Raw genomic sequence first — 27,896 nt, forward strand, 5'->3', positions numbered from 1 at the left:
TTAGTGTCTCCAAAGTAGGAACAATCTAAGTTGAAGAATTTTAGGGCTCTAGAGGTCTTAACTCAAGAAGTGGTGATTCTGTTATCAAAAATATGGAGGAAAAATGTTGTAAACAAGTGATATCAAGTTGATGATTGTTTCATCTTTTCGTTCTCCATGTAATTGAATCCATTATCAATGAAATTTGTGCTTCTATAGAAAAAAGGAAATCATTTCAGTATTATACAAATGTATATACATAAAAAAAATAATGTATAATAAACAAAAAAATGTGTACAAATGATCCTTTTAAAAAAAAAGTATCCTTTCAAAATGTACATAAAACAAAAAAAAAAAGAAGGGAGAAATCGTCCTAAAGAAAATATCCATTGAAAGGCTCGCTGCGGTGCTGTCGCGCTATCTCTATCAACTCCAAGAGCCTTAATCTCGGCTCGGGCATGAGCTAGCTCAGTCTGATATCTCTCAGAGTTGAGCCAATGCCTCTCCGACTCGGCATGGTGGAACGTAGCCTGATCCCTCTAAAAAAAGGAAGGAAATATACAATGAGCAAAAAATAAACATCAAAAAAAATAAAAAAAGAGGTGCATAAATATAAGGGGAGAAACTCACCCAGTGGTGTATCATGTTCCCTCTGGGGATGATGACCTCGTCCATGCTGGCCATCATGCGTCGCATGTCAGTGTACCGATCCGCAGTCACCTAGAGAAGAAGAAAGGAAGAGATGTGAGAAGTGAGGATTTTTGCTTTGCAAACGTAAATAAAAGAAAAAAAATAATAAATAAAGGAAATCTACTTACCCCATCATATGGGATAGGGATGCCGAGGTCGTAGTCTGGCGAGCTGAGAGGTCTCAACTCGATGTCCGACCTGCTCGGATCAGCGGGTCTGACGAACCATGGACGGTAGTAGGGGATGTGGTCATCCATATGCACCAACCGCATAGGTGGGACTCCGCCAGAGGTCTCGGCCTCAAGGTCCACCCCCGCCACCCGAGAGGCATGAGAAGACTATCCACGACCAAAACTCCTAGGAATGAGAGGGCGGAAGGGGTACTGCGAAAGAATAAAAGTTAGTTAGCACAAGTCAAGAATTTTCTTGATTAGTTGAAAAAATAAGGGTAATGAAGTCTTACCCGAGGACCCTCCAGAGTCAAAGGGACTCAAATAGCGTCTCGATAGAGAAATGCTGGGTAGTCCCCAGCAGTAGCCAGTTGGGCCACCAGCTCACCTACCCTCTGGCGCTGGATCTCCTCTAGCTCCAAAAGGTGAGGGGTGTGCATCCGAGCTGGAGGGAGACAGGGGACGAGTCACTCCTCAGACCACTACAGGGACACCCACTCTCCCAGATAAAAGGAGAAACCCCATGGGCCCTCAAAGAGGACCCATCGAGAATAGAGAACGGATGCCCAAGCATAGAGGTCCGGCTCGGGAAGATACTCCAGAAAATAGGGGCGGAGGAAGACCTACCAAACACAGAAAAGTGTTGATAAGAAAAGAGAATGCGAAATGAAGATAAAAAATAAAAGAGAATGGTTTTGGACTTACATCCTCGAGCCGCAGCTCGTTTAGGAGACCCTGATCCGAAGGCAGATCCTTATGGCACCGGCTCTTTAGAAGAGTCCCCTCAGACCATCGCCGAGCCCGAGGGAAAGTAATGCCCTGGTCCTCTCCCCCCTTAAAGAAGGGAGCCCAGAAGGACAGGACCTCGTAGCTCCATGTTTATAGGAAAACAAAAGAAGTTAGTAAGTCTAGACAGTAATAAAGTTTTCAATTACTTAAAAAAAAAAAAGAAGAAAAGAGAGAGTAAGGAAGACTTACCCAGATGACATAGGAGCACCCGATGAGGTTCAGGGAACCGAGGACTAGAAAGTCCATCATGTAGAGGAGGTGGGCATAAACCAAACCTCCCTAACCGAACCCTGCCGTAGCATCAAAATCCTCAAAGAATCGGTAAAAACCTACGTCGATGGTCACAGTACCAATCATATCGCTGAACATGACCTCGGCCAACAAGTAGAGGAGAAAACACCGAGCCATTTGGTCGTGCTCCTCAGAGGGTGACTGATCTGTCACCCCCTTCTCCATTCAGAACTGCCTCATAGCGGCAACAGGAAGGCCTCTCTGGGTGACCTCGATCCTCATCATACACCTCCAGTAGTAGAGGCGATCCACCTGTCTGCTGGTGTCAATGCCATGGGTGCCCCTCCAAAGGAAGCCTCGTGATCATGTACAAATCAAGAGGTGTGATGGTCACCTCTCGTAGTGGGAGATAGAAGGTGTGGGTGCTCAGCCACCACCTCTCCACTAGAGCCCGAACAGTCAGGCTATCTAACTTGCGGATGCGACAGGCAGCAATGTGCCCTAGTACGGTCCATCTCACCTGGGATAGTACCTCCGGGCAGAGCTCCTCATACCACTCTCTCACTCTCTCTATGCCGCAATACTTCTTCGGCATCGGAATGATCTTACCCTGCAAAAACATAAGAAAGAAAATTTTAATTAGATTCCAATAAATAAACAACAAACACAACCAAAATATAAGTCTAAACATGGCTAGGTCAGAGAATTTAGAGACTTTTATCTCGATTTATGTGCCTAAGAATGCCTAAGTTAGTGTTTTAGGGCTTCGCCTTGGTTTGCATGCCAAAAGATAATCGGTTTGGTATCTAACAGCTTTACCTTGATTCACATGCCTAAAAATGTCTAAGTCATTGTTTTAGGGCTTTGCCTCTGTTTACGTGTCAAAAGATAATCGATTTGGTATCCGATGGCTTTGTCTTAATTTACGTGCCTAAAATACCTAAGTCGATGTTTTAAGGCTTTGCCTCGATCTATGCATCAAAAAGATAACTGATTTGGTACCTGATGCCTTTCTCTCGATTTGTGTGCCTAAAAATACCTAAGTCGGTGTTTTAGGGTTTCGCCTCGATTTGCATGCCAAAAGATATCCAGTTTGGTATCTGATGGCTTCGCTTTGATTTACATGCCAAAAGACAACTGATTTGGTATCTGATGGCTTTGTCTCAATTTACGTGCCTAAAAATGCCTAAGTCGATGTTTCAGGGCTTCGTCTCGGTTTACATGCCAAAAGATAGCCGGTTTGGTATCTGATGGTTGTACGTCGATTTACGTGCCTAAAAATGCCTAAGTTAGTTTTTTAGGGCTTCACCTCGATTTATGTATCGAAAGATAATCGGTTTGATATCTGATGGCTTTATCTCAATTTGCATGCCTAAAATGCCTAAGCCGATGTTTAAGGCTTTGCCTCGATCTATGTGCCAAAAAGATTACTGGTTTGGTATCTGATGACTTTGTCTTGATTTGCATGCCTAAAATGCCTAAGTTGATGTTTTAGGGTTTTACCTTGATTTATGTGCCAAAAGATATCCAATTTGGTATCTGATGGCTTTGCCTTGATTTGCGCACCAAAAGACAACCAGTTTGGTATCTGATGGCTTTGTCTCAATTTGTGTACCTTAAAATGCCTAAGTCAGTATTTTAGGGTTTTGCCTCGATTTGCATGCCAAAAGATATCCGATTTGCTATCTGATGGCTTCACCTCGATTTACATGCCGAAAGATATCTGATTTGGTATCTGATGGCCTTGTCTTGATTTGTGTGCCTAAAAATGACTAGGTCAGTATTTTAGGGTTTTACCTCGATTTGCATGCCGAAAGATAACCAGTTTGGTATCTAATGGCTCTGCCTCTTTTTACGCATCTAAATGCCTAAATTGGTATCCGGCTATGATATTTTGACTAAGACTACATAATTAAATAAAGTACAAAAAAATACAAGATAGGGGAAGAATGCTTACCGCCCGTGATCCCCAGATTGCACTGCTGATGTGGCGGGAAGTATCTCGTAGTGTCATTCCAACTGGGTACCAGTCCGCCCGATCATCTGGTTCAGTCGTACCTAGCAACGGACCGTGTAAGCACTGACGAGGACGTCTACGGAAGGCCATCTCACTCAGTAAAAGCATAAAAATACAAAAAAAGGGTAGAATTTTGGGTCTGAAAGCATAAGAAAGTCAAGGGGGGACCCCATTTTTATAAGGAGGAACAGTCGTGATCACGGTGCCTTCGAAACCTCCACAGCACCATGAGAAACCATCCATGGCACCATGGTGGATCTCCACGGTGTCATGGTTATTGCCACACTACCGTGATTGTCGCCCACTCTACGGTGCCATGGAGATCTCCATATGGCGCCGTGGTCCCAAAAAAAAAAAAAAAAGAAAAAAAGAAAAAATTTAACTGTCCAGCATTATCGGAGTAATGTTTCACCACGATTAATCGCATAATTTCTCCTTTGTGGTTTAACAAAGAATTTTTACCCGTCTGGTCAAATCTCTCTGAGGATTATTGGAAGATTTTTGCCATGATCATGCAATTTTTTCCTTTATGGTTTAACGAAGGATTTTAATTGCTTAACCAATTTCTTCAAGGTTTATCGAGAATTTTTACCGCCTGCAACTCTGCAACCCCTGAGCAAGGTGTTAGTAATATATACTCTTGGTGACAAAATCAGTTGGTCTTTTGTCTTTACCCTTCGGCTGTGGGCACAGGCCTTGGCCAAAGAGGGGTAAATTATAGACGCTGAAATTTTGCCACCACATTTGGCGATGATGACAACGGGATACGGACAATGGACGCCGCACCCTTTTTCCTTCCTGAAACCTAAAAAGACTAAGCCCATGGGCCCAAACACACCCTGAAACCCAAAAATGGCCCATTTGCGCCCAAAAGGTGAGATGAGGGGGACCACACTGTCCACGGCACTATGGACAGTGTCCCACGGCCCTATGGAGGTCCCCCACGACAATGGTGTATAGAGCCACGCCGCCGCGGAGGTTTTCAATGTCACCAGGCTGACGTCATCCACGATGCTGTGGAAAAGTCCCCCACGGCGCCGTGGTTGTCCTCCACGATGTCGTGGAGGACCTATCCAGGACAGGGGTGTGGGACACCCCCTTATAAATAAGAGGGTCCCCTCCCCTCTTTTCATGGATTTTCAGGGTAAGGAGACCCTCCTAGTGTGAGATATACCCCCTTTTGCCTTGATTTTCTCTCTTGAGAGTGTTCGCTGAAGCAAGGTTCCTGAGCGTGGGTAGATCCTTTGATTACCTATTCGATAAGAGAGCGATTCCATTCCTTCAAGCTTGTTATCCCGTCCGTGCACAGATAACAAGAATCCCCCATTACAGCCGCTATTCTGTCTATTTGCAGATAACAAAAGCTACCCAAAAGAGCTGTTATTCTGTTCGAAGAAGCCAGTACTGTCAGTCCATTCGTTCGTCTCCCCTAAGCCAAGGGATTACCAAGATCTAGGGTATACTCACATAGAGGTATAATTACTGCATTTTCATCATTACAATGTAGTCCCTAGTGTTTTCCCGCTTTAATATACATATCGTAAATATAAGTGTAGTATCTGTTATGTAGCCTCACCATCATAGAAAAAGAGAAAATTCATCATTCTAGCATCTATAACAGGAAGACCGGTTTTCGCCGAGCAAGATGGGTGCCTAACACTTTCCCATGCTTGTAACCTGACCCTTTACCTGAATCTCTGACCAGACCATATGGAGCTCTGTAGCCTGTTTCCATTCATAACGGATAGGGCTACACCTATTGGGTCCTTGGTCCTAATCCTAGGTGACGACTCCTTCTTATTTTCAATATTTTATGATGCATGACCCCCACCCCATGATGATGTGTCAAAATTATACCCCACAATCCAGACCAATAGTATGTCGCCAATAAGGTTGAGGAAACCTCGTCAAAGAGGACCACGATACTTACAGCAGGGGATCGCCATGTGTCAAACCCTGCTCCTGACTGGCTGGAATTTTGGTTGAAGGACAGGAACCCATGATTAAGCAACCAAGAACACTATGGAGTATCACTCCAGTGAGTTGGATTGATGAAGAAACCTTCTGTGGATCATCCTACATGCCTGTAAGTAGGTGGATAGCAGACCCTTCAAATGCACAGTTCATAGCCTGATGTATGGCCTGGACTCCAGGTAATCTCTCTCCTCTCAATAAATGTGGGACCCACCTCTAGAAAAGTGTGTAAAAAACCTCCAAATGGCATGTGGGGACAATGCCCTGACCAAGGGTCAAACCCTTGTGCAAGCCCCACTAAGATTTAGCTTTGCTGCAATCTCTGGGCGATGGCACTGGGTGTTGCAGACAAGGCCCAGAGACATTGCCTTGTCAGTGAAACAGTGTATTTTAGTGGATTTTAATTGTGGGGAACACCTAACATGGTCATGGGCACCCTCCATAGATAGAGGGGAGTCTGAGGGACCACCTCATACCCTTGGTTCACTGTGGACCCCACCAGTGTGCCCAAAATCACTCAGAATCAGTTTAAAAACTCATTTTATAAATGGGCCTTAATAGCCAAATAGGCCTTAGTGAGGGCTGGGCCTATAAATAGGAATGCCTTGGGCTCATTTTAGAACCCTTGGCCACTGTTCAATTCGTGGGAGAGAAGAGAGGATAGAAAGGAGAGAAAGAAGAGAGAAAGAAGAGAGAAAGAAGAGATAAAGAAGAGAGAAAGAAGAGAAAGAAGAAGAAGGAAGAGGAAGAACGAGAGGCTGCCACCCTATCCAAGGCTGGAATCTTCCCTGGACAGCCTCAGACCTGCCATGCAAGCTTAGAGCATGGAAGATCTGTGATTTTTGAACAAAAATATAAGTCTGGTTTGCTGTTTATGAGAGCCGAATCTGGCTGTGCATGGCTGCACTGCCCAGATCCACTGCTGGCTTGTTGTTTGGAACCTTGGATGCATGCTATGGCTGCACAGACCTAACCCTAGGTAATTGCAGCCATAAACCACCATATTATATCTGTTTCCAGCCTTGCATGTGGCTGAAACTGAGATTCATGTTTGGAAAAAACCCTATGATACTATTTACTGGGCTGTTTGGGCAGCCTCTGGCAGCCAAATGGTGGGCCCAGTGGAGGATCCATCTGGACCAGAATGGAGATCATCCCTAGGGCTACCTAACCCCCTAACATGCATGGGGTGATGTTGTGAGCATTGCCTATGAAGCCTAACCTTGGAATCTCAGCCCTTTGTCGATTTGCAGACTCTGGGCGATGCACCCAACGCCTAGAGCCATCGCCCAGTGAAGGATTTGCTGCAATTTTTGCAATCTAACCTTGGGGACCTCACCCATTGACCATGTGACAGTGTAGGAAGATGGAAAATGACCTAAATGCCCTTTTCCACATCTGTCCTGAAGAAGGATTGGCTTTGAAACCCAAGTGGGCCCCGCAGGTGAAGGAAACCCTACTGTGCTTGGTCCTACAGCACAGACAAGCTGTGGATAGCACTATGAACCTAATCTGACATAGGGTCAGGTACAATTACTGAGAATGACCATTTTACCCCTAGACCACCATTCCTTGATGATGCATTGGGATATGGACCTAAGGCCCAGTGCAAGTCCCAAAGAGTTCCAAGTGAGAACCAACTAAACACTGGATCAACCCAGTAAGCTTAGGTCAACCCTAGGACTACTAGAGATAGGTTGAAAACTCAACATGACAATTTTTTATTTATATTTAGGATTTGATCCCGCGCTTGAGGGCAACAACCAAACTGCTATTGGAACTGAGTTTACGATCGAGGTCTTAGAACCAAACTCAGGTGAGTGAAATATTATCATATATGTACATGTAATCTGTGATGCTGTGCTGGCAATTAAATTCAAATATTAATGCTGTGTTTATTAAATTCAATTCAATTATTCAAACTGTTATACATTAATTGTCTGTTGATCAACACTGTGAATTTTATCTGATGAATGTGAATGTTAGACTAGATGCCGTAGTCGGCTTAGAAATGAGGCCCGTGGTAGCCCGTAGTATGGGATGCGGTTGACACCACCTGACTCATACAATGCCATATAGACATGGGGTTAGAGTTTCATCACCCGTGCTACACACCCTTGCCAATAGGGGTTAAGGTGTTGGATGCTTGTGAGGGTGACCATATGTGTATATGAGAAAAGAAAAGAAATGTGTTTACACCAGAATGGTGATTTTGAGCTATATGCCAGAAAAGAAAAGAAACGAGAAAATGTGATGGATTACCCTACAGATTAATCACAGAGGGCTGGTCGGACTGACCTTGGTGAATGAATGCGGGAGCTGACTGGTCCTCTCTGACAACTCAATGGGTGTATTGCGGGAAGGGGTGGGAAGCCCGTACCAGGGATACATGTATTGGGGATTGTAATAGCACTGACCTGACTTAGTTGTGATGTTAGGTGGCTAATAAATAATCTGGACCTGCATATCATGTAGGATCATATGGATTGTGGTTGCACGTGCATGCATGATGATATATTTTGCTCACGAGCTCAGTGGGGGCTCACACTCTGTTATATATGTTTTTCTTTAGATGATTTATCAGATCAATGCCACTGTGGCATGGAGGCTCATTACGAGGAGGAGAGCCCTGGTTATTATGATGATCTTGGTACGGACCCCGACGGAGGTTGTGCCGATGATGCGTGCATTCTCGGTGGTCATTGATGAAGAGCGTTGAAGAGTGCATTTGATGCTTTTTGTCTTGGGGACTCCTTTTTGTTTTCGTTAGGAGTTTATCCCCATTCTGATTGTGGTTCTATTGTAGTCTTCTTACTTTCTTTTTGGGGTTGAGTTATTTCACCCTGTATATATATGTATGTAGTAACTTTAGTTTTGTTCTTGTCAACTTTGTTTCTTAGGTTGTGGGTTGTTGGGAAATGTATCAAGATAAACTTATCTATGTATATGTTATCTGTTGGGGTAAAATCCACACATCACCTTATATGATTTTGATGATAACAAATAAGTTAGTTGAACTAACTTGTGTTATATTGTATAGAGACCTTATAACAAATAAAGCATCAAGTAAGGGGGAGCTTATACAAACTTGTTGAACCAAGACAAAGTATCAAAGAATGGTGTGAAGAAAAAGACTAAGAAAAGGACTAGGTTCAAAGACCATGTTCAAGCATCTCAAATACAAGAGCTTTAAAAGCATGTGTTCAATGTTTTTGTATTAAGATGTAGTTAAAGTTTAAGTCCATTTGTAATGCATACACTCACGCATGCATACATGTAGAGTGACCCTAGGAGGTGTTTTTTCATAGACCTAACCTAAGCAAATGACCCCACACTTGTCTAAACATGGACTTAGCCATTTTCAGCAAAATCAGTTGATCCGGCATGCCAAATCCATCTTGACCTGTTTGTTTGCAATCTCAGGGTTTGCTCACAGAGAGCAATCGAAATGTTCTACATCTGATCTGGCATACCGAATTGAGAATCCGGCATGCCAAATCAGATCCAGCATACCGAATTGTAATATGTCTATTATGAATTAGCCGTTGGTAAACGGATATATTCCATGATCCAGCATACCAAATTGGGAAATGGCATACCAGATTAGGACAGATTTGTATCAAAATTAGCAATGAACCTTAGATGCTTTGAGCACCTTTGCCTATAAATAGCTAAGATTAATTAAGCTAAACATAATTAATAAAAGCTAATCAAAGGCATCAAAATGCATTACTTCTTGATCATCCAAAGCATTGAAGTGTGCATTCTTCATCAAGCATTCGATCAAGTACATTCTCTCACTAGCTCCTTCATCACACTTAGCATTAAGCTTTAAGTTAAAAGGTAGCATACACTACTAAAGTTGAGGTAACTCTAATCTTTAGTACCCTTTATTTTAAATGGTAGTTTGAGTCCTCTTACTCGGAATCAAGATTGGTTGAGTCCTCTTGCTCGGAATCAAGAGTAGTTGGTTGTGTGAGTCTTCTTGCTCTCAATCAAGAGTAGTTGAGTCCTCTTGCTCTCAATCAAGATTAGTTGAGTTCTCTTGCTCTTAATCAAGATTTTACGACTCTTGCTCACACTCAAGATTTTTTTTAGTGGAATTCTCTCTAAGGTGAGAGGAGTGGACGTAGGCAAGTTTTGGCCGAACCACTATAAATCTTGGTGTTATTGTTGCAATTTATTTGCTTTATTTTAATAACATTTTTAATTCTGCACAAGTTTTTATATTCCACTACTTTCACATATTCACCCCCCCTCTAGGTGAATTTACATTTGGTATCAGAGCAAGAGCTCAAGACCGTGATTTTTATAATCTAATTAAGAGTTTAAGACCATGGGATCCTTTGTCAATCGCAAGGTTGAAGGATACAATATTATCCGACCCCATCTTTGAAGGTGAAGGATTTTTTTATTGGAAGAATCGCTTCAAGGACTTCGTTTGTGCCAATAACATTGATGCATGGGAAGTCATTGAGAAAGGACTAAACAATATAAACAAACCCAAAGAACGGTGGACTCCAGCCATAAGCTACATCCAATGTGCTTTGGGAGAGAAGGAATATAATAGGATATTTATGTGTGGCTCCGCTAAGGAGATGTTTGATAAACTCATTATAACCTATGAAGGTACTTCAGAGGTCAAACAATCTAAGATTGATATGCTTATAAATGAGTATGAGTTATTTAAAATGAAAAATGATGAGGACATATATGCATTATTTACATGTTTTACTAACATTGTAAACAAGCTGAAAGGTTTAGGGAAGATCTACTCCTCCAATGGTAAAAATATTCGAAAGATATTGAGATCTCTTTCAAAGGAATGGAGACCCAAGACTACAGTAATCAAAAAATCTAAGGACATCGACAAATTGAGTCTAGACGAGCTGTTGGGATCAATCCAAACCCACGAGATGGAACTAAAACTGGATACCAAGGAGATTGAACCAAAAGAACCGAAGAAGAAGGTTGTAGCATTCAAATCATATGAAATCAGTGATGATGAAGAAGAACTATCCGATGACGAGATCGAATATCTCTCAAAGAAGTTCTCAAAGTTCCTAAAGAACAAAAGCAAAACCTCATTCAACAAGAGGAGACTCTCAAGAGATCTAAAAGATAAAAATGTTTTTAAAGAGAATAATGACTCTTCTTCAAAAGACATTATTTGCTATGAGTGTAGGAAACTAGGACATTTTAGGGGAGATTGTCTGAAGATAAAGAAATATAAAAAAATATATAAAGTCAAACACTCATTCGATTTAAGTGATGAAGAAGAGGAAGACAGAGAATCTCAAGAAGAAGAGCAAACCAACCTTGCATTTGTAGCTATTGAAGATGAAGAAAGTGAAAATGAGGTAACCCCCACTTCTCCATCTCATAAGGATAAGGATTTTCTAGAATTAGAAGAAGCCTTTGAAGATCTCTATCAAAGTAGCATGGAATTAGCTATTACTAAAAAGAATCTCTTAAAAGAGATAACTACCCTCAAAGACCAAAACACAATTCTAACTTCTCTAGTTAACAACTTAGAAGAAGAAAAAAAGAAGTTGTGTAAAGACTTAGAATCTTTTACTAGTGATAAAAAGAATCTTGATATTTTACTTGGATTTTCATCCAAACCACCTTTCAACAAGGAAGGGCTAGGCTATGATGTGAATTAGAGTTCAAATCAAACCCAAAAGCCAAGTTCAAGTAAGATAGCAAGCAAGGGAGCTAAGAAAAATAAATATTGTAACTACTGCAGAAAGAAGAGACATTCTCTTAAGGAATGCTATTCCAAGAAGAAAAGTCCTCAAGCTAAGAAACCCAATTCCAAAAGAGAGACTCAAAGTCCAAATATCCCTCAAATTGTTATATGCAATAATTGCAACAAAAAGGGACATTCAATTTGGGATTGCCATGATGTTCGATGGAGAAATAAGTATATGGGATCAAAAAATACGAATCAAGTGTATTACAAACCTAGAAGACCTTATTATGGTGAATATCGGAGAGACCCTCCCAAAATTCAAAGACCACATAAGGTATCCCAAAACCAAAGACCTTGGAACCCCCAATCATACTCAAATTGGTATGGTAACCAAATGATTTGGAAACCAAGAGAAAGGTATGATACTAACATTGACGGACCCAACACACAATGGGGACCAAAATTTTATTAACTTTCTTTCTTCTTTATCCCCGCTTTTTGATAATGCCAAAGGGGGAGAGAAATTGGGTTTTGAATTGAATTTGAATTTGGATTTATGTTTTGACTATGTTTTGCTAATGCTATGTAAACCTTTTCATTTCAATTAGTCAATGCAAGTTTTTTTCATTAATGCAAATTGTGTGTTTCTTGATACTATCTTGATATTTTAATATTTGGTACTAAGTTATTTGTCATCATCAAAAAGGGGAGATTGTTGGGGTAAAATCCACACATCACCTTATATGATTTTGATGATAACAAATAAGTTAGTTGAACTAACTTGTGTTATATTGTATAGAGACCTTACAAGAAATAAAGCATCAAGTAAGGGGGAGCTTATACAAACTTGTTGAACCAAGACAAAGTATCAAAGAATGGTGTGAAGAAAAAGACTGAGAAAAGGACTAGGTTCAAAGACCATGTTCAAGCATCTCAAATACAAGAGCTTTTAAAAGCATGTGTTCAATGTTTTTATATTAAGATGTAGTTAAAGTTTAAGTCCATTTGTAATGCACACACTCACACATGCATACATGTAGAGTGACTCTAGGAGGTGTTTTTACATGGACCTAGCCTAAGTAAATGGCCCCACACTTGTCCAAACATGGCCTTAGCCATTTTCAGCAAAATCAGCTGATCTGGCATAGCAAATCTGAATCTGGCATGCCGAATCCATCTTGACCTGTTTGTTTGCAATCTCAGGGTTTACTCATAGAGAGCAATTGGAATATGCTACATCTGATCCGGTATACCGAATTGAAAATCTGGCATGCCAAATAGATCTAGCATACCGAATTGTAATATGTCTGTTGTGAATTAGCCATTGGTCAACAGATATATTCCATGATCCGGCATACCGAATTGGGAAACGGCATACCGGATCAAGACAGATTTGTATCCAAAATTAGCAATGAACCTTAGATGCTTTGAGCACCTTTGCCTATAAATAGGTATGCTTAATTAAGCTAAACACAATTAATAAAATCTAATCAAAGGCATCAAAAGGCATTACTACTTCATCATCCAAAGCATTGAAGTGTGCATTCTTCATCAAGCATTCGATCAAGTATATTCCCTCACTAGCTCCTTATCACACTTTGCATTAAGCTTCAAGTTGAAAGGTAGCATACACTACTAAAGTTGAGGAAACTCTAATCTTTAGTACCCTTAAATAGTAGTTTGAGTCCTCCTACTCGGAATCAAGATTGGTTGAGTCCTCTTGCTTGGAATCAAGAGTAGTTGGTTGTGTGAGTCATCTTGCTCTCAATCAAGAGTAGTTGAGTTCTCTTGCTCTCAATCAAGATTAGTTGAGTTCTCTTGCTCTTAATCAAGATTTGTACGAGTTCTCTTGCTCATACTCAAGATTTCTTTTAGTGGAATTCTCTCTAAGGTGAGAAAAGTGGATGTAGACAAGTTTTGGCCGAACCACTATAAATCTTGGTGTTATTGTTGCAATTTATTTACTTTATTTTAATAACATTTTTAATTTCGCACAAGCTTTTATATTCCACTACTTTCACCTATTCACCCCTCTCTAGGTGAATTTACATTATCATCATTTCCCGTATCGCTACGCTTTCTATTTGTTATTGAAATTATAGTTTATCTGCAGCTCTCTGATCTTGCGTATGATAAAGTGATGAATGTGGTTCCGTGAATGTAATAACTGCTTCTAGATGCATGGGACTTGGCGGATTGCCGTTACGTAATTTGGCTTACCTACCCAATCCTCCCAGGGGGTGGTTTGGGGTGTGACAGAGCTTGGTATCAGAGCACGAAACTCTTCTTACATTCATGGAATGCAGATTAGGGTTAATAAGCTACCAATATTAAAAACAAGTAAAAAAAAATTAAAAGCTACAAGGGAGGTAGATGTAATGAAACAAAAGTGTATAATTTCTATTAAATTAAAGTTGATTGTGGCTAAGCTACTACATAAGCTTTAATTACATGAACTGCAATCTAATAATTACATAAGCTGACAAAAAGAAGAAAAAAAACACTAAACTAGAAACTTTCCAACCAAAGAAAAGTACATAAGTATAAGAAAAAAGAAGACAGTCATAACCATGTAGCATAAATCGATAGGAACTACTCGGTAGGAGGTAAGTCGCTCGGAGGAGGCTATGTCTGGTGAGAGTCAACCTTGTAGAATCTGTCCCAAAAATCTAGGCGCTGCTCTACAGATCCCACCTTGCTCTCCAAAGAAGTGAAGCCCTGGTCCATCCTAGTCGCCATGTCTAAAAGCTAGGTACCGAGGCTCTGAAAATGTGACATCATCTGCGTCCACTCAGATGGCCCTAGAATCTGAGAACTGGTGGCACCCGTCGCCTCATAAGCAGGTAAGTTAGTATATTGAGTGTCAACACCCTTAAAGTCACCCTAACTCACATCCTGTGCACCAATAAACTGCTCCTCTCCGTGGATGCCCCCGATGACATCCTGCTCCACTCTATATAACTCCTCATCATGCACATCATCACCCTGCTCCTCCACATCCAACCCCTCATCTCCCTGCTGTATCCCTACCTGCTCCTCACCCTCTAGTGGATCCTCTCCTGGCACCTTCATCTTCAGAATGGAAGTCTTATCAATAGGCCTAGATTTGTCCTTCTCCATGTACTCTCCCACCAAAGGAACCTCAAAATGTTGAAAAACTAAGGTAAGGAACTTCCCATATGGAAGGTTCCCATCCGATGGGTTTTGCGCATGATATAGCATAACCTGGAGTAAAAGGTATGGGAGGTTGATGACTGAACCCCCTCTACCAGCTCCTAGTAGACAGTATGTGATATACGCCCTCATCATAGATATGCTGCCTCTGTTACTGCCCTTGGGGTAGATATTGTAGGTAACACACCTACTAATCACTCTAGCACTGGGCTTGTAGGAAACCTCAGATCTAGGTGTGCTCTGTGACCCTGTTAGTGCTTTGAAGACTATCCTTCTAGTCTCCAAAGAAAACATTTCTGAAATTTCCATGCGAGGCTTGTAGTAACACCTCTCCCCAGTATTGGGTAACCTCAAAATTTCTACTAATGAAGCAGTGGTCAAATGGATGTTCACTCCTTTCACCCTACTCAATAGTCTGAACTCTTGTGCCCCAGATGGCACCAAGTTGCAGTAAAAGTATCGAACCAAGTTGGGATAACAAGGCTCGGTAGGTAACAACATAGATGCCCAACCTAGGGCATTAAATCTAGCAAAGAGACCATATTGGTGAAAGTCCTCCACCTGGACCACCCGACCGTTTACAATTTTTAGAGACCTAAAGTCATTCCAGACCTTAACATGCTCGTACCTAGAAAAATGGAATCGATCAAATTCGGGTTCATCCGAAGAGGAATCATCCCTAAATGAAGATGGAGGTACCGTAGATGAAGATGATGATGAACGATCACTTTCAACTCGAAGTCTCTTCTGTGATACGGATTTTCTAGCTGTGCGGTGGCTTGTAGACATTTTCTACAAAAAGAGAAGAAAAGAGATAGTTAGGGAAAGAAGTTTTGGCAAAACCCTAGCCAAAATGTGGGGAACACAAAAGGAAGACCTAAAATAGGGAAAGCAACCAAGAATCTTACCTAGGCACGTGTAGATTCGCAAGGATCTCAAAGAAATGTGCGGATTTGGTGTGGGAATAGTCACACTACCCTCCAAGGACCTTTCCCAAGTGTTTAGAGAGGTTTAGAAGAAGTTAGGTTTGAAATGGGTCTCTCTCGGACTCATATACCTGTGCCCCGATTCTCTGGGCAATGGCACTGGGCGATGCGGCCAACGCCCAGAGACATCGCCCAATGAATGTATTTTGCTGATTTTTGGATCATAATTCATGGAAACTTAGGATTTACCTAAAATAACCTTGGGAAACATAAAGGTACAGACTTTTATTAATGTTTTATAAAAAAAAAATTTTAATTATTAATCTAAGAATTAAACAAACACAACTTTCTTAAAATCAAAGGGGTGTAATTTTTACATGTGGTTTGAGTAAAACACATTGGGAGTTGGAAAATTTTGTTGATATGTTGACAATGAGTATTTAATATATATATATAAATATATGTGTATACGTACCTATGGGAATTGGTGTATGTAATATTAAATTATTACATGCTTGAATATTGAGATGTACGAATTGTGTGGAGTGTTGCTATGCGAAACAGAACTTAGTTAAGTAGGTATGTTGTAGTACGTATTTACTATGTATGGGGAGCGTAGATCTTACCCTATCCAAGGTTTAGAACAGCCAAGAACAGGACCTTATAGGTTGTCTAGCCAATCAAACACTTAGACGCTAACGTACCCCGAGCCAACCTAAGTACATTTTTATTGCTTTGTTTAGTCATTTAAGTTCCAGTAGACATGTACTTAATTCTTCTAATTAAGTATAACCTGATGCCTAGAACCATTTTCTATGACAGGACCTATTACCTCAGCCAAGACTGGAGACCCTAGCACCATGATCTACATTAGGCAGCTACTGTTGGTGGAAAATATCCCAACACCCACAGAACGATGTGGACAGTGATAAATGCAGGGCGTGCCAGAACTTTTGACGTAAGTTGTTTGAGTTTAAAATAATACCGCAAGCGTACGGGTCAATCATAGCTACGGATCGAACATGAGGAGGTCAACCTTGAATAAATTTTCACTTTTAATTAACGCGAAGTGTACAACTTACTAAATATGGAAACATATATGGAAACTACCAATTATGGAAACTAGCAAATATAGAAGCAACTAAATTAACAAAGATAACAAATTAGAAATAGAAACTAGGGCAACCGCTAAGGGAATGGATGAATTAAAAGTAAGAAAGTCACTTGGGAATGGGTTCCACCATGAGAATTAGGGCAAATCAATGACTAGCATATTAGGGCAAAGCATGTATATAGCATAGGTCTATAAGATATGCGGCACGGCTCATATATGGCTAACATATCCTATGAAAATAGTGCTCATACAACATACAATGTAAACAAAAAAAATACATGAACATACCGGTGTCACAATGGATACGGCTAACGAACATGTATATAGTTCCCCTTGGAATGACATACAAGCTGTGGACGGTCATCCATTGTAAGTCCAATATTGATCATGTTCATTAATCACATAAACAATGATAGCCATCAATTCTTCCTTCTCTCATGTTTTCACCCACTCCCAAGAGGAGAGGTTTAGCTAGCCATGAAAGCAATGAAGAGGAAGGGAAGGAAGGATTGATGGAGAAAAAGACATAAAAATTACTAAAACTAAAATTTATAAGAAGAAGAACTTAGTTGATTAAGGAGGTTGTACAATCCAATGAAGATGACTCTGTCACTTGAATCCCATCACTTGAATTTGCCGCACCCCGATAACGAAGAACAAATTACAAAAGTGCTTAAATAAAATTACACATATGATCTTAGGGGAAGGGAGATAAAATTTTGTTTTAACAATAAGAAGAACAAAATAATAGAATGAAAAAAAAATTGCAGAACTTGAAGAAAATAGAATAGCTTTGAATTGAATCTTCTAATCTTCAATAACTCCACAAACTTGAATGTCGATTACAGCCCCACTCAGAAATTAGAATTGCTTAATAGACAAAGAGACTATAACATAAAAGAATAAAACCAAAAAAACTAAAGAAGTAGAAAAACTAGATGGGAGAGAAAAAGCTTCAGTCCGTTTCTCCTCCCTCCCTGTTATGATCATAGGTAGATAGATGGGTTATTATGTTGGGTTAGTTTGTTAGGGGTAGATGAGTAATTTATGTTGGATTAGCCTGTTAGGGGTAGATGGGTAATTTGCTAGAAATAGGTTATATAATGTAAAGCAATAGTTGTAAAGAGGGTTGTGGGATGTTATGTAACAGATGTGAGTTAATGGCAAAGGGTGAGCTATCCCAAGTCCTCGCACTCGACCAGAGTGTGGGGTATCCACTTTCTTTCCCGAGATTGTATCAAACCAAACCTTCATAACAGAGCACCGCAATGCCTCTGGCCAACGGTAATGTAGCTAGACTCAACATCATTTTTCTCTCAGAAAAACCATTGAATAGTTGTAGGTCTTGCTTGACTACAATCGCCATGGCCAGTGTGTGACAGAAATCGGCAAGGATAGAGGAATCTCCCTTCAAAATGATGCCATGGTCGACCGACACTTGAGGAACTGCTCGCAGCACCTCTGGCAACTGGAAGTATATGCGCAGAGGTGGTGGCGGTTTCGGTGGTGGCCTAGGGATCCAGATCTTTTCTCTCCCTTTAGCACCTTGATCTCTGTTAGTAAGCACAAACGGGTAGGAATACCCACCTGGATAAAAGGGTCGAAGGGCCTGCTTGATACAGATTGTGCAAATTGCCACATCTGCCGAGAAGTCCAGGGGCAGCCTGAAGGATTGTGATGCCATCAAACACCATCGATACAAACACAAATTCCCCTTCATCTCAGGGATCAAAAGCTGGAGAGATGATTTCGATTGGGTGAACGATCGATTCCCACCTGTTAATCCTCTATGATCACCATCGTTCATGTACACATACACAACCCCATCGGATGATTTTCTATAAACCATTCTAAAATTTCCCGAGTCGTCCAGAATCGCAAGACATGGAATGGTGGATGAACGTAAGATCTGTTGTGTGGTACTGCAAGAGACTCCTAGAGCGGCCGGCGGTGGCCATGGTGGAGTGAACGGAAAACCCAAGAAGCTTGCACCATTTGCATCCAAGGGCGCTCTAAGAAGCGGAGAAGGAATGAACAGAGAGCATAGTGCGACATAGCCAACCACCTTTTACTGCAATGATGCTTGCAACTCTGATTCTGGTAATGACTCTGACAACAATCCATTTAGTTTGAATCCTGCAACGAGCACTGATGCCATTGGAACGACCACCGATGCAACAATCTCTAAAGCAACGGCCTCCGATTCAATTGGATGTTGATCGACGAAGGTAGGAATGAGTGCTGATGCAACAATCTCCGAAGCAACGATCTCTAATGCAATTGGATTTGCAGCACTAGAGTCGTCTTCTTGCTCCAAAAATTCAGGATTTGCCATGGTGCTGGAATTTTCTTCATCGATTGATTCACGTACCAGACGTTGAAGTTCCTTTGACTGTTCATTGATCGCCGCAGAACTAAGCCGCAGATCTTCTATGTGATTTTGCATTTTGAAGCAATTCCTCTTGCAATCAAGCAACAACGCACGAATGTCCTTCAATTCCTGAGCAAGGGTGAACGATGGGATGAGGCGGAGTTCATCGGCCATGGTTGATTGCCGATTTCTCTCAATGAAAGCACCAATGTAACGACCTTTGTTGTAAGTAAATAGAAATTAAGGAGAAATGGGGTTTGAGGAGAAGAGAATGCTGGCTTCGAGGGCAGCGACCTCCTAGAAACAGGGGAAGAAGAAGATAGATTGGAGAGAGAATTGATGTTTTTTTTTATTCCCCTTTACAACTATTGCTTTACATTATAAACCTATTTCTAGCAAATTACCCATCTACCCCTAATAGGCTAATCCAACACAAATTACTCATCTACCCCTAACAGACTAACCCAACATAATAACCCATCTACCTATGATCATAACATATCAATTCTCTTTACAACTATTGCTTTACATTATATAACCTATTTCTAGCAAATCACCCATCTACCCCTAATAGGCTAATCCAACACAAATTACTCATCTACCCCTAATAGACTAGCCCAACATAATAACCCATCTACCTATGATCATAACACTCCCCTTTTATATCTTTTTCCTACGATAAAAGGGAAAGAAGAAAAATAAAAAATCTAAAGAAGAACCACCCAAATCGTGGTTGAATCCCACCCTAAATACAACTCTCCCCTTTGTTCTAAAATAGAAAGATAAACTAAAATTCCTATAACTTGGAAACCTAACCTATTTAGAAGACTAAAGATAAAGGAATAGGAGTCTTCAATCTTGAAAAACCATTTTGATTAGGAGTCTTGCACAAAAAAACGTCGCCCATTGCCATAGCCGAGTGTTATCACATGAGAGAGAGAGAGTGAGTTTTTTTCTTTTTTTATTTTTTATTTTCTATTCCTTCATCATAAATATTAACTTCATTGAAAATCATTATTGGGCTATATCTTTCTATCCTGAGCCCAGATGGAACCAGCCCGAGGATTAAAGTTGCACCATTTTAAATTCCACACGATATGAGCCCAACATCCAATATTTTCCGAAAGATCTCCAATTTGTCAAAATTACCCTTATGCCCCTATGCTTGATTTTTCTCTCTTCTTCTTCTTCTTCTAAACATGAATCGGCTCCAATCAAGTGACTTCCAATATTACGCATTGGAAAGCTATCCCAGCTGAATTCTTCAACCTTGTAACGTGGCGTTTGACGGTCAAATTAGACATGTATTCACCACTTTGACCAAAATGCCCCTAAACTTGAAAATTGACAAAATAGTATCCAAGTAACACTGTTCAATGTGGTAAAATGAATGCTTTATACCCTAAGATTTCACACATAAATGTGCTCATCAGATTCCCCCACACTTGAACGTTACTTCTCCTCAAGCAAACAAAGCAAAAACGAATCTAGAATGCAAAAATCCGAACTCACTTTCGTAGGAATCACGATTGCACTTAGCATGTGCAACAAGCCTTTGAACCCCTAGGTTACCCCTAGTGGACGAGTTGTGTCTCGTGAATGTTTGCAGTGAATATACACACAAAATTCAATTTATAAATCCATACTATGGCCAAGATAAAGAATGCAGCCCCAAGATAATTTACTTTGAGATTTTCTAGATATTCCCCCACACTTGAACTTTATTATCCCACTCTGAGTTGGAAAATTGTCATACATCTAACTTAGGGAGGTTTGGGGTAAGGTGAGTCACACTGTTTTTCCTTGAGATTAGATCGAGTAGGTCATCTAGGCTACAAAAGATTTCAGCTCGGAACCTTGGTAGAACCTTTAAACACATGCACAATTTCAATTTCACTTTGATTTTACTTGCCATATTTTTTCAAATATTGAACTCAAATGTCCCTCCACTACAATTGGCTTGAATGACATGCAGGGCTTGCATCAGACACCCAAGTTACTAAGTAGTGTTGGAATAGATTCTCAGTGCATATATCACTTGATTGCCACATTGTGGCTTTAGACATTGATGCAGTATGAGTTCAAACTTCCTTTTTTTTTTTTTTTTTTTTTTTTTTTCAGTACACATTACTCCAATCCGTGCAATATCTTGACTTCTTAAGCTTTCTAGGTGGCTCTTGTAGCAAGCTTTAGGCCAATTACTCTCAAACCAGACAGCTTTAAGGAATTAGGTGTAAAACACACATCGGGCTTACTTATTGAAACCAAATAGGCTACAAGCCAAGACTGGATCAAAGAGCAAATAATTTTTTTTTGGCAATCAACTATATCATGCAAGTGTATCATGGTTCAACCTTAGAACCTAACCAAAACTCGTGTAAATAGAATGACTAACAAAATTGGCTCTCTCAGTAGACAGTGTACTTTCAAAGAATTTAAAATCCCTTTGATTGGTATATTCCAATTCCCTCCTCAGTGCGGAATTTTTTTATTACTTCAAAGTGTAGGGTATTTTGAATGCTCTCAAAGTCTTTCAGAAAAGTAAACTAAAGAGGCTACACACTCATTCTCAAATCGCAGTATAGACTACAAATCAAAGAAATCCCCTCATACTTAAATGATGCAGTGTCCTCAATGCATGAAAAAAAAAAAAAAAAACAAGGACAAAGAAGAGGGGGCGTACCGGATATGATCATGGTGGCTCAAAATAGGGAGGTACATGGAAATCCATGACCTCGTAAGAATGTGATGAAGAAAGTGGTATGAGAGAGGAATTAAAAGATGTGCTAGAGGTTGTAGAGTTTGTACCCTTACCTGGATCAAATATTACAGTGCCCCCATTGTGTTGTTGGGACAACACCTCTTGTTCCTTTTCAGGCAGTTCCACTGGTGTTGACTTGGGAAGAGAAGTAGACAGATTACCATCTGGCTCAACAGGTGGTGGCTTAGTCCACAATTTAGAAGGCTCTCCCCCATACTTGGATTGAGGCAAGTCCTCTAGACATTTATTAATACCTGTGTTAAGAGCAATTTTAACCAAATCAGGTGGTTCAAAAATTAGATGTACGTCTTCATCTAAGCATGGTTGCTTTCCCAATCTAAAGACATTAAAATCACGAGATGCATTCCCAAAAGATAGTCTCATCAGACCATTTCTATAATTGATCAGAGCATTGCTAGTAGCTAAGAAAGGTCGACCAAGGATAATTGGGATTTGACCTTTGATATTGGTCATATGTTGGGTATCTAGGACTATGAAATCCATGGGAAAAAAAAATTCCCCAACCTTTAATAACACATCCTCAATTACTCCTTTGGGAGTCTTGACTGATCTATCTGCCAATTGTAATGTGACAGATGTTGGCTTAAGGTCTCCTAACCCTAATTATTGGTACATTGAATATAGCAATAAATTGACACTACCTCCTAGATCAAGAAGGGCATGGTCAATTCTAGTGTTACCAATCATACATGAGATAGTTGGGCAACCAGGATCCTTATACTTAGCCACTATTTATTATGACAGAACTGAGCTCACATTGGCAGTCAGGAAGGCTTTCTTAGGTACATTGGTTTTCCTTTTCTGAGTACACAAGTCCTTGAGGACTTTTGCATAGGTAGGTACCTAGGAAATATTATCTAAAAGAGGGATTTAAGACATTTAAAACTTTTTCAGTTATTGTATCCTTCTTTTTGCTTTTAAGCCTATTGGGAAATGGAGCCTTAGGGACATAAGTCTTCTCAGGTGGCTCTTCATGTTTCTCTTCATTAACCACTATATATTCATCAAATGAACCTTGGATAGGGGGCTGGTCATTCACAACTATGGGAGGGTCATGTGGGGCACTTACAATGGGTGGTGGATGGGGAACATTCACAATATCAACAGGAGGCTTAGAAGTTACAGGAGTTGGTTGAATTGGAACCTCTTGTTGGTACTCACGTCCACTTCTCAAAGTATATATGGCATTACATTGACTAGAGGGTTCTGAGTGGTGTGGACTCTGATGGAAAGAGTTCAATTGAGTGTGAGGTGGATGGTGCACAAAGGTCCTAGGGTTCAGATCTGGTTGACTCAGCATCTTACCCTTTTCCCTTTCGTAGAGAGTATTGGCCAGTTGAGAGATTTGCCTCTCCATGTTATGTTGGCTGGTCATGAATGTGCTCATGAGAAGCTCCATACTCTTCTCAAGGGAATTTCTCCTGGTAGGCTCATCACTATTTTTTAAAAATTCAGGTGGTTGCTGAATCATCATTGGGGTTGGTGGTGTGGGTCGGAGATTATTGGGAGGGGGGACAAATATAGGGTTAGTCTGCTAAGGAGCAAACTGACCTTGGATTGGAGGCTGGGATGTAGATGGACCAATGTGATTGGGGCCTTGGTTCCATGAGAAGTTAGGGTGATTTCTCCACCCAGGGTTATAGGTTTCACTATAAGGATTGTTCATTGCATGCACACTCTCATAGCTTCCATGCCCACTAGACCTATTAGGGCACTCATCCATCACATATGATGAGGATTGGTATCCACTGCACAGAGGGAGGGTCTGACAAACCTGATTTATTGGGGAAGGTCCCTTGGTCACTATGGCTTCTAATCTTCTAATAAGACTGTCCAACTGAGCCTCTTTGCCTACAGTTCCCTCTACCAAAAATCCCTTACCGGAGTTTTCATTTTCTTGAGTGGATTCCCACTCTCTGGTCTTGTCTGCTAAGTCAACCAAAAACTCCCAAGCTTGATTTTCATCGATGAATGATGTGAATCCAGTTGGGCACATGGATCCCACCAACTGCTTGGTTTGATAATCTATACCCTCATAGATGATTCGGCACAGATGCCAAGTATCTAGGCCATGGTGAGGACACTCTTGAAGAAGGTTGTTGAATCTCTCCATGAATGTGGAAAAGGATTCGTTTAGTTTGTGTCTGAACTGCAGAATGTCATTCCTAATCCTATTGGTCTTATGCAAGGGAAAGAACTTCTTTAGGAAGACAACTATAAATTGATCCCATGTAGTTATTGAATCTCTTGGAAAACCATAGAGCCACTTTTTAGCTTGATCCTTAAGTGCAAAGGGGATGAATCTCAACTTAACCCCATCATCAGTCAATTGTTGCATCTTAATGAGCACGCATACCTCCTCAAACTCCCTAAGAAACAAATATGTATCTTCATTAGCTACCCCCATGAAAGTGGGGCAACATACTAATGAAATTAGATTTAAGCTCATAATTGTTTCCTTGGGCGGCGGGTAAGCGAATGCATGAGGGTTGTGCAGCCCGTACGGGATAATAGCGGTCCCTAAGGGTCATAGGTTACCTCTCTCCTTCCTCAACCATGGTTGGAATGTCAACTCGTTCTATCCAGTTCTTAGAATTTCTCACCCAAACAAGCATACAAAAGCCACAATCCGAAATTAGGTACTCCTTAAAGCTCTTTTTTTTTTTTTTTGATTTTTTTTTTTAAAACACTACGAATCAATTAAAATTAGAAACTAAACAAGCGTCACCTCCTCCGATAATGGTGCCAAAAACTTGTTTGTGTTTAAAATAATACTGCAAGCGTACGGGTCAATCGTAGCTACGGGTCGAACACGAGGAGGTCAACCTTGAATAAATTTTCACTTTTAATTAACGCGAAGTGCACAACTTACTAAATATGGAAACAAACTATATATGGAAACTACCAATTATGGACACTAGCAAATATAGAAGCAACTAAATTACCAAACATAACAAATTAGAAATAGAAACTGGGGCAACCGCTAAGGGAATGGATGAATTAAAAGTAAGAAAGTCACTTGGGAATGGGTTCCACCATGAGAATTAGGGCAAATCAATGACTAGCATATTAGGGCAAAGCATGCATACAGCATAGGTCTATAAGATATGCGGCACGACTCACATACGGCTAACATATTCTATGAACAAAGTGCTCATACAACATACAATGTAAACAAAAAAAATACATGAACATACTGGTGTCACAATGGATACGGCTAACGAATATGTATATAGTTCCCCTTGGAATGACATATAAGCTATGGACGGTCATCCATTGTAAGTCCAATATTGATCATGTTCATTAATCACATAAACAATGCTAGCCATCAATTCTTCCTTCTCTCATGTTTTCACCCACTCCCAAGAGGAGAGGTTTAGCTAGCCATGAAAGCAATGAAGAGGGAGGGAAGGAAGGACTAATGGAGAAAAAGACAGAGAAATTACTAAAACTAAAATTTATAAGAAGAAGAACTTAGCTGATTAAGGAGGTTGCACAATCCAATGAAGATGATTCTGTCACTTGAATCCCATCACTTGAATTCACCGCACCCCGATAACCAAGAACAAATTACAAAAGTGCTTAAATAAAATTACACATATGATCTTAGGGGAAGGGAGATAAAATTCTGTTTTAACAATAAGAAGAACAAAATAATAGAATGGAAAAAAAATTGTAGAACTTGAAGAAAATAGAATAGCTTTGAATTGAATCTTCTAATCTTCAATAACTCCACAAACTTGAATGTCGATTACAGCCCCACTCAGAAATCAGAATTTCTTAATAGACAAAGAGACTAGAAAAAAGAATAAAACCAAAAAAACTAAAGAAGTAGAAAAACTAGATGGAAGAGAAAAAGCTTCAGTCTGTTTCTCCTCTCTCCCCTTTTATATCTTTTTCCTAAGATAAAAGGGAAAGAAGAAAAATAAAAAATCTAAAGAAGAACCACCCAAATCGTGGTTGAATCCCACCCTAAATACAACTCTCCCCTTTGTTCTAAAATAGAAAGATAAACTAAAATTCCTCGAACTTAGAAACCTAACCTATTTAGAAGACTAAAGATAAAGGAATAGGAGTCTTCAATCTTGAAAAACCATTCTGATTAGGAGTCTTGAACAAAAAAACGTCGCCCATTGCCATAGCCGAGTGTTATCACATGAGAGAGAGATAGTGAGTTTTTTTCTTTTTTTTTATTTTTTATTTTCTATTCCTTCATCATAAATATTAACTTCATTGAAAATCATTATTGGGCTATATCTTTCTATCCTAAGCCCAGATGGAACCAGCCCGAGGATTAAAGTTGCACCATTTTAAATTCCACCCGATATGAGCCCAACATCCAATATTTTCCGAAAGATCTCCAATTTGTCAAAATTACCCTTATGCCCCTATGCTTTATTTTTTCTCTCTTCTTCTTCTTCTTCCAAACATGAATCGGCTCTAATCAAGTGACTTCCAATATTATGCATTGGAAAGCTATCCCAATTGAATTCTTCAACCTTGTAACGTGGCGTTTGATGGTCCAATTAGACATGTATTCACCACTTTGACCAAAATGCCCCTAAACCTAAAAAATGACAAAAAAGTACCCGAGTAACACTATTCAATGTGGTAAAATGAATGCTTTATACCCTAAGATTTCACACATAAATGTGCTCATCATAGGTTCAAACGGACTGGGGCCAGTGGCCTATCTGACTACCAACTAGGGATGCAAGGCTCCCTCGTGCCTGAGTTATCTCCAAGGACTTTTGGGTTAGACTATGCGGCGATGGACCCAAGAAGAATACTTGTAAAGATCAATCTGGAGAAGACAACTAAATCTTACACAAATAAAATTACTAAATTTAATCAAGAGAAATACACTAACCAACTCAAGCCAAACCCAAATTCCACCATGGTAGAACTTTTCCAATGATTGGCCCAATGAGACAGCAAGTACACTCCTTCAAGGACTGCAAAGCTAGACTGAAAGTAAAAAATAAAGCAATAAAACTAAAGATAATGCCAAGGGTGTTGAATGTGTGTGTGTCCTTTATCCCAGCCACCATTCCTTCTTATAGTGGCCTCCTTTTGGTAATGATGGCAGACTCCCCCTTGGCTTCCAACTCTTCCTCCCTACTCCCACGTGGCAAAGCTGTTGCGCTTTCCCTGAGCCCCACCTTTAAGAATAGCGTGGCTCACTTCCCTCTCCCTTAAGGATAGGGAACTCCTCCTTCATGGGCGAGATTCTCTTAACTGAAGTCTATCTCCCACTCTTTGGCCTGCTGACGTGGCCCCCCTCCAACTGCCTTTGGGTAACGTCTACCGTTGTGGGGCCCATCTGAAATCAGTCTCAACAATTGTCCCTCACAACTTCCTGAGGTGGTGCCACGTGGCCCATCCTAGCATCAGGAAGTTGTGCGCCATCCTTCACCCCTTGCTGGGTTTCGATGCCTCAACTATGACGTACCATCCTATTTCTTCATGTCAGCCTGCTTCTTTCAATCGGTGCATCTCACCCGATGCAACCACCGGTCTCTCAGTCAGTGACTGATATAACTGCGCCTTTTAAATTTTGATTTTTCCAGACGGGAGCCACAAAGCCCCTCCGTTTTCTCCTCTTTAAAAATGCCATTCTTCCTGAGCTCCTCCTTTGCTTTCATTCTCATTTCACCGATCGCCCATCCCCCAGCTCTGCGCCATGGACAATCTTCCTCCTTACCCTATGCCTTTGCCGAGAGAGCACGAACTCGAAAAGGTCTTGAAGGCAAAACAAGCGCAGCTCCTGCCTTTGTCTCACTTCGAGGTACTTATCCCCTCACCTGAACCTCCCCAATTCGCACTGGGTCCTGCTCAACCTGACATTCAGGCTCTGATCCCCAACTTTCCTCGCCATACAAACGAAGCCATCCTACTTTGCTCCTCTGCTCCCATCGGTGCCAAGCCCAAGCCCTTTAGTCGCCTTTGGCCATCCTACCTCCCAGACTGGGAGGCTTGGGTAG

General features: G+C 40.7%; 1 long non-coding RNA gene across 1 annotated transcript; it reads right to left on the reverse strand.

Moving 5' to 3' along the window:
• Positions 1–368: 368 nt before the first annotated feature.
• Positions 369–18,145, reverse strand: LOC122639372. Its single transcript, XR_006329506.1, has 3 exons — positions 18,064–18,145; positions 14,139–14,140; positions 369–380 (listed from the first exon to the last, which is right to left on the reverse strand). It is a non-coding gene; the product is annotated as an uncharacterized LOC122639372 (long non-coding RNA).
• Positions 18,146–27,896: the final 9,751 nt, after the last annotated feature.

This window comes from Telopea speciosissima, chromosome 9, assembly GCF_018873765.1.
Source record: "Telopea speciosissima isolate NSW1024214 ecotype Mountain lineage chromosome 9, Tspe_v1, whole genome shotgun sequence".
NCBI lineage: Eukaryota > Viridiplantae > Streptophyta > Magnoliopsida > Proteales > Proteaceae > Telopea > Telopea speciosissima.